Here is a 9,158-nt window from a genome sequence, read left to right as displayed (position 1 = left end):
TACCGAATCACAGATACCATTATCTCTCACCGTCATGTTCAGTACAGAGAGAGACACCATTATCTCTCACCGTCATGTTCACTACAGAGGAAGACACCATTATCTCTCACCGTCATGTTCACTACAGAGGGAGACACCATTATCTCTCACCGTCATGTTCACTACAGAGAGAGACACCATTATCTCTCACCATCATGTTCACTACAGAGGGAGACACCATTATCTCTCACCATCATTAAGTTCTGGCCTGCAAGTAACAGAGAACTGCTACTCAGGACCACCTGGCCATTGTTTGTCTGTGCCAACATTTCCATCTATCGATCGCCAATATACCCAGTCTGTCCCATCTATCCATCACTATAACCAATCTGTCCCATCTATTTATTTTCATTATACTCTGTCTGTCCCCATCTATCGATCTTCTCTATAACTTGTCTGTCCCCATCTATCGATCTTCACTACACCCTGTCTGTCCCATCTATCGATCTTAACTATACCTTGTCTGTCCTATCTATCGATCTTCACTATACCCAGCCTGTCCCATCTATGGATCTCTATACCCTGTCTGTCCCGTCTATCAATCTCCACTATACCCTGTCTGTTCCATCAATCATTATAATATGTGTCCCATCTACACATCTACACTATACCCTCTGTCCCATCTATGGATCTTCACTATACCCACCCTGTCCCATCTATGGATCTTCACTATACCCTGTCTGACCCATCAATCACTTCATTATAAAGTGTGTCCCATCTACACATCTTCACTATACCCTCTGTCCCATCTATGGATCTTCACTATACCCAGCACCCAGCCTGTCCCATCTATGGATCTTCACTATAACCTGTCTGTCCCATCAATCAATTCATTACAATGTGTGTCCCATCTACACATCTTCACTATACCATCTATCCCATCTATGGATCTTCACTATACTCAGCCTGTCCCATCTATCAGTCTTCATTATACCCTGTCTGTCCCATCAACCAATTCATTATAATGTGTGTCCCATCTACACATCTTCACTATACCCTGTCTGTCCCATCTATGGATCTTCACTATACCCTGTCTGTCCCATCTACGAATCTTCACTGTACCCTGTCAGTCCCATGTATGCATCTTCACTACACCCTGTGTCCCCCATCTATGGATATTCACTATACCCTGTCTGTCCCATCTAACAATCTTCACTGTACCCAGTCTGTCCCATCTATGGATATTCACTATACCCTGTCTGTCCCATCTATCGATCTTCACTATGTCCAGTCTGTCCCATCCACCTGTACCCGTGGTCACCATGTAACAACCATTAACCCACCTACAATATTCTAGATGGTCTCTACATTTAAAATCGCCGAAGTCGACTATGCTTTTGTTTCTATGTGGGATATTAGAGCATGGGGGTACCTTACTATATTTTTCCATATCAATATAGACTCACTATATTTGTGGACATACAAGGATAACCGAGGTTACTTCGTAAAGTGCACAACGTAATCATAGCATCTTCAACATGGAAGTTTTTGCAAAAAGCTCAGTTGTGGAGGTGGTCGAGCACCAGGAGGTGCTCTGGGTCGCCCTCCTTGACCAGGCCTACCTGCCTTTCCACGATGAGGATGATTTGCTGGACCGTCCACCACACGAGACCCGACTCCCACATATAGATGATGAGTTGGGCTGCGATGATGACGACATACATGTCATCGTGCCCACCAACGAGCAGTTGCAAGGGGTTCTCCAAACCGTCCTGCAGCGGTATACCATCAGGGTCGTCAACGTTCCATACAAAATCTCAAGGTCGAACGTCTGGGAATTCTTCAAGCAGTTCGGCGACATCGTTCGCTTCGACATGCAGTCCTACACGACCTACGAGAACCACCGCGGGATTGCCGTCATCCAGTACTCCTGCTATGCCTCGTACAAGACGGCACTTCTTGCCGACGTCACACCACTCTCCGTCAACGGTCGCTGTGCAAAAGTGAAACCTCACCGTCCCACTGATGCTGACCAAGTGACCTCGCCCACTCAAGTGGCACTGCAGCCCACACTCCCTACCAGACCCACCATCCATGAGGAATTGCAGCCCACCCCACCTGTCAGGCCCACCTTCAGGGAGACATGGCAGGTCTCAAGACCTGTCAGGCCCACCATTCAAGACCGAATTGGTCCCCCAACACACGTCAGGCCCACCATTCAAGACCGACTTGGTCCCCCAACACATGTCAGGCCCAGCGTTCTAGACCGACTGGGACCAATAACACATGACATGTCCTACGTTACAGACCGATTGCACTCCGCACCACGTACGGGCGTTAAAAGGCGTGTCGAGATGACACACGCTCCCCGTGCCAAAAGATTCAGTTGGTGAGGAACCTGAGTTCTCTCTTCCTGCTGGTGCTGCAGGAGAACACGGCCCTAGAGTGGACACTGGTGGTGTGTTTGTGTTTGGGTTATCACTGAGGAACCAACACCAAGACAACTTTAGTTCCACCTCGCCAAGGATTACGTTAATTTGGCGGAAGTCTGGCTTTCTCCCAGTAGTGGATGACACATAATATCTACGTAGGGACGTTGAAAAACAAAGAAAAAAAAAAATGGGAACATTATCCCCCCCCCCAAAAAAAAAAGATACATAAATTCACGGGGATATTTTCCTTCGTCTTCAAAGAAAAAATGAAACTCTTCCGACGATACCGTGCCTTCCATAAAGCAACCCTCAAAGAAATCACTTTTTACACAGTGCGCAAGGAGTCGGTTAGCCAATCTTCATATGACTGGGGCTATTCTTCCCTCTGATTGATTCATTTTTCAAGATTAAGGAAAGTTATAATAAAGATATTGTACTGAGTTTCTCCGTTGGCGTCAGGGTAAACACCCATCCCCCCCGAAGCTTGGTTACCTTTCCGTGGTGGGGGGGACTTCATGGATTGGGCAGTAGCAACCATCGTTGGTTGCTTCTGTTCAGTCCATGAACGAAAAACCAAGCATCTTGAACGTAATTGTCGTATAAATTCACTTGGTGTCAAAACTGACGCGAAAGCGGTTGTCTCAATTTTGTCAGAAATGTTTGTGCGTTTCGGCCTGATGGCGGGAGTCGGGTTGGCGCTGTGGTCATGAGGGAATACGAGGAAGATTGGCAACCGTCCCAGAAGTAGCTACAGTGAGGCCCAGCAGCTGTCCCTAATACTGTGGAAGGCACTCATGTAAGGTGTGCAGTGAGGCGCACCAGTAACAAGGGAAATGGACAACCAAAACAGCAATCTTGATCATCAGGAGGCTATCCAATGCTCAGAGTAGATAAGGACGATTATTGTATGGCTTCGCTCAGAGGATGAAAATCTTAGCCGTGAAAATCAACAAGTAAAATAACTAGTAGTTAGTGGTAGTGAAGTGGAATTACCGTATTTCTGTGGTCTTAATAGTAAAACGAAACTTTTCGTTTTCTCCATCAATCTAGAGGTGTTGTAGACCACCATCCTTAAGGTTGTAAGGTAATGGTAACTTCAAGGCTATGACCTCAGCAAATTTGTGATGGAAAGTGCAGGAAATGTGGTAATCTACATAATATAAATTATATAGTTGTATAATAAACGTGTATTAAAATTTTGTCCTCTCTGTTCCCGTTCATTAATTCAAATACAGGTAAGTTTTCTCTCTAACGATGTGGGATAAGCTATGTGCACTCGGCTTGTAAATGTGGTGGCTTTCCCTTCATTACCACAATGGTGTGCTGAACTGAAGATGTAGAATTCCGTAGACGAAACTACGATAGGAAATCAATCTACATCAAAAAATTGAACGTATGCATCTTTAGATGGACATAAAGCAAACGGACGGAGGTGCACACCGGAGCAAATGAATTTCAATATCACCACTTTAAGTAGGCCTTTCAACTAGTTGTGGCTTTAAAGCAAACTTTTTCTAGCCAAGGTTTAGTTAGCACCTAAACTAATCCCCACGACCTTACCTTAAGAAATATTTTCAGAAGGTACTGTCTGAACATATTTCTAAGGTAAGGTTATTTAGGTTTGGTTTAGATGCTACCCTAACCTAGGCTAGAAAAAGTTTCCTTTGCTTCAGAGCCCCAACTACGTAGACGGGCTACTGTTGATATTAAACAGTAACAGAAAGGTGATAAAACTGAGATGAAATGAATAAAAATATAGAATGGGTCAGTTGAAAGTTGAAGTATTTGCTAAATACAATTTTTGACAGATCCAAATGCATCCTAAAGTCAGTCACTTAAATCACAATGCTGAATATCATTTTAATTGTTGGAACTAGTTACAGGAAGTAAAAATGTCAAGCTTAAAGGGATGCCATTACAATAATTTCATATACCTGTATAGGATCTCTTAAACTTCTTTTCCCTAAAGCTGAGTGGATTTAAGTCGTTTAATCTGCTCTCTAAATTTGTTTCTCAGTACAGTAATCATCTTTGGAGATTACCTCAGTAATTTCTCCATTCAATGTCTTCCTTTTCAAATTAGTTGACGGACACAGCAGTACTATATCCAAGATCGGATGGCAATGTTTTGGGAAGGCGAGAGGTCAGGTTATGCAAGAATGTTAGAAATGGCTTCCATCAGTTTCTACCCTATCTACTCTAAATATTTTGGGTTATTAGAACTTAAAGATTTATGAGTAAATAATACTGAAAGTTGGTTTAAAGTTGCCTGACCCAACATAACAACACTTTGGTAATGGTGACCTGATGAAGGATACTGAACCTAACCTAACCTATATTAACACCTGACTAGTGATTATATGATCAAGGATGCCTTAGCTATCCTAACTTTAACGTTAAGCTCTATCTCACTTTCCTTAACCTTTATTTTAAGGATAACATCAAAAGGGAAAACTCTTTAACATCGACGATGATATATTCTATGTACTCAAGTGATTAAAGTGGGTGGAGCCGTTCCAACATTACTTAGTAAAAATGGGCCTTGATAAGCAACACAAACGTATTAGGCTTTTATGATTTTTTTTTTTTATTTTCTGTTTGATTTTGTAGAAGAACAAATTTCATTCTTACTTGAAAACTTATTGCTCTCTAGATATAATTCAATTTACTACTTTCTCAATGGAATAAATACAAAGGTTTTCACCACTATTCAGTATTTTATCTTTCTTTAATGAGCACCTCTTTTGTACGTATAATCCACTCCTGCCATTTTATTGATATTTGCACACACACACACACACACACACACACACACACACACACACACACACACACACACACACACATGATTAAACAAGGCATTTGATTCTTATCCCGTTCTTATACTATATTTATGTTGCTTAAGTATTACAGAAAGATCCTTACCAGTCTGACCAACATAAAATGTCTTGTTTAATCATTTTCAAAATTATGATCATTGTATTGACTAGGGTAACGCCATCCCAGTTATTAACTCTAATTCTATTACCAAGAGAAATATCATTGATTCTTCTATTACTAAATACAAAAGAATTATAATCTTGATATTTGTGATGGTCTATACAAATTAGATAACTTTATTGTTGATAAGATTTGTAAAATGATAAGTTTATGAACACTCGTTGTATGTTTTAGACAATCACATGTTAACCAAATGGCGTCTTAGCTTCGTCTCTTCGATGTACATCAACTGACTGTTATATTTCTCTCTTGTGTCTCCCCTGATGATGTGATTATTACACGAAAGTGCACTTGGGAACTTTTCGTGTTTCATTTTCCCCGTGGACTCATAGGAATATCTTGATCACGCCCAAAATTGTGATCCTTTCCAACATATATATATATATATATATATATATATATATATATATATATATATATATATATATATATATATATATATATTGGAAAGTATCACAATTTTGTACGTGATCAAGCGATCTCAGTTTGACAGAGTTAAATTATCATCATTTCAATCTATGTTCCATAGGGCATTACGTATTTGCAGTCCATAGTTTACTGATAATGTGCTTAAGAGGATATATTCCATTAGATCTAAGTTGAAGTAAACTAGATCTTTCACTAATAAATCCCTTAAATTAGCAAAAAAATCATTTTATAGAGTTGAGCCCATACCTTCCACTGACACGAAGAATATTTTAGTTCTCCCTTTTGATAATAACTTTACTTTTCCTCCCATATTGCTTAGATCCTTTAATGTAAATGTTGCCTTCAGCAACAATATTATCATGAAGAATATCTTAATCAGGAACTCACCAAAAATTCTTCTGGGAGCATCTATAAAGTGCCATGTAGAAATTGTGATAAGTTTTATGTTATGCAGACTGGTAAGGATATTTCTGTTAGACTTAAGCAACATAAATATAGTATAAGAAAAGGAAAAGAATCGAAACTTGTTTAATCAAGTTAAAAACTATGACCACTGTATTGACTGGAGTAATGCCATATCAGCTATTAACTCTAACTCCAGTACCACGAGAAAAACCATTGAATCTTCTATCATTAGATACACAAAGAATTATGACTTTGATATTGATAAAGGTCTATACATATTTGACAACTTTGTTGTTGATATGATTTGCAAACAATTCGCCTTCTTGTCCACATAATAAGTCTATGATACACTAGTTGTCTGTCTTGGACAATCGCATGTTTGCCAAATGGCGTCCTAGCTACGTTTATTCGTTATATATCAACTAATTGTTATATATATATATATATATATATATATATATATATATATATATATATATATATATATATATATATATATATATATATATATATATATATATATTCTTTTTTTTTTTTTCTTTGTCGCTGTCTCCCGCGTTTGCGAGGTAGCGCAAGGAAACAGACGAGAGAAATGGCCCAACCCACCCCCATACACATGTATATACATACGTCCACACACGCAAATATACATACCTACACAGCTTTCCATGGTTACCCCAGACGCTTCACATGCCCTGATTCAATCCACTGACAGCACGTCAACCCCGGTATACCACATCGATCCAATTCACTCTATTCCTTGCCCTCCTTTCAACCTCCTGCATGTTCAGGCCCCGATCACACAAAATCTTTTTCACTCCATCTTTCCACCTCCGATTTGGTCTACCACTTCTCCTCGTTCCCTCCACCTCCGACACATATATCCTCTTGGTCAATCTTTCCTCACTCATTCTCTCCATGTGACCAAACCATTTCAAAACACCATATTCTGCTCTCTCAACCACGCTCTTTTTATTTCCATACATCTCTCTTACCCTTACGTTACTTACTCGATCAAACCACCTCACACCACACATTGTCCTCAAACATCTCATTTCCAGCACATCCATCCTCCTGCGCACAACTCTATCCATAGCCCACGCCTCGCAACCATACAACATTGTTGGAACCACTATTCCTTTAAACATACCCATTTTTGCTTTCCGAGATAATGTTCTCGACTTCCACACATTCTTCAAGGCTCCCAGGATTTTCGCCCCCTCCCCCACCCTATGATCCACTTCCGCTTCCATGGTTCCATCCGCTGACAGATCCACTCCCAGATATCTAAAACACTTTACCTCCTCCAGTTTTTCTCCATTCAAACTTACCTCCCAATTGACTTGACCCTCAACCCTACTGTACCTAATTACCTTGCTCTTATTCACATTTACTCTCAACTTTCTTCTTTCACATACTTTACCAAACTCAGTCACCAGCTTCTGCAGTTTCTCACATGAATCAGCCACCAGCGCTGTATCATCAGCGAACAACAACTGAGTCACCTCCCAAGCTCTCTCATCCACAACAGACTTCATACTTGCCCCTCTTTCCAAAACATTTGCATTCACCTCCCTAACAACCCCGTCCATAAACAAATTAAACATCCATGGAGACATCACACACCCCTGCCGCAAACCTATATTCACCGAGAACCAATCACTTTCCTCTCTTCCTACACGTACACATGCCTTATATCCTCGATAAAAACTTTTCACTGCTTCTAACAACTTGCCTCCCACACCATATATTCTTAATACCTTCCACAGAGCATCTCTATCAACTCTATCACATGCCTTCTCCAGATCCATAAATGCTACATACAAATCCATTTGCTTTTCTAAGTATTTCTCACATACATTCTTCAAGGCAAACACCTGATCCACACATCCTCTACCACTTCTGAAACCACACTGCTCTCCCCAATCTGATGCTCTGTACATGCCTTCACGCTCTCAGTCAATACCCTCCCGTATAATTTACCAGGAATACTCAACAAACTTATACCTCTGTAATTTGAGCACTCACTCTTATCCCCTTTGCCTTTGTACAATGGCACTATGCACGCATTCCGCCAATCCTCAGGCACCTCACCATGAGTCATACATACATTAAATAACCTTACCAACCAGTCAATAATACATATATATATATATATATATATATATATATATATATATATATATATATATATATATATATATATATATATATATATATATATATATATATATATATGCATATATATATATATAAATATATATATATATATATATATATATATATATATATATATATATATATATATATATATATATATATATATATATATATATATATATATATATATATATATATATATATATATATATATATATATATATACATACATATATATATATGTATATGTGTGTGCCCTGTCTGCACTAGCCTTGCCAAAGGAAGGAAGGTTATGTGAAGAGAGAAAGACGAAAGAAGGAAGAGAATTTCACAACTCAGCTGTTCGAGGAAAGAAGGAGTACTACCCTAATAGCTTTGCAGGAAGTACTGCCCTACTGACGCTGCAGGAAGTACAACCATAAACTCTAAACACATATAAATAACCAAATATAGTACATTAGGATGGAAATATATGAGCATATTAAATGAATGACTCAAATTTTGTCAGTGAAACCCGAGAAGACTTCCCCAGAACTTTTTTTTAAAGTGGAAGTAAATGTTTATAGTTGTGTTACTGGAGTGGTAGTTTTCATACATGGTGTTTTGACAAGAAAATAGTGAAATTGGAGAAAAATGTAGCTTAGACATTGAAGCTTATTGATACAGTGGTTAAATTGATGAGAACTACTATTGACGTTTGTGTAAATAAATTATACATTTCCTTTTTCCATAGCCAGAGGTTGAACCATTATG

Source organism: Panulirus ornatus, chromosome 58, assembly GCF_036320965.1.
Source record: "Panulirus ornatus isolate Po-2019 chromosome 58, ASM3632096v1, whole genome shotgun sequence".
NCBI lineage: Eukaryota > Metazoa > Arthropoda > Malacostraca > Decapoda > Palinuridae > Panulirus > Panulirus ornatus.
The sequence above is the reverse complement of the archived record's forward strand: the minus strand, read 5'-3'. Positions refer to the sequence as shown.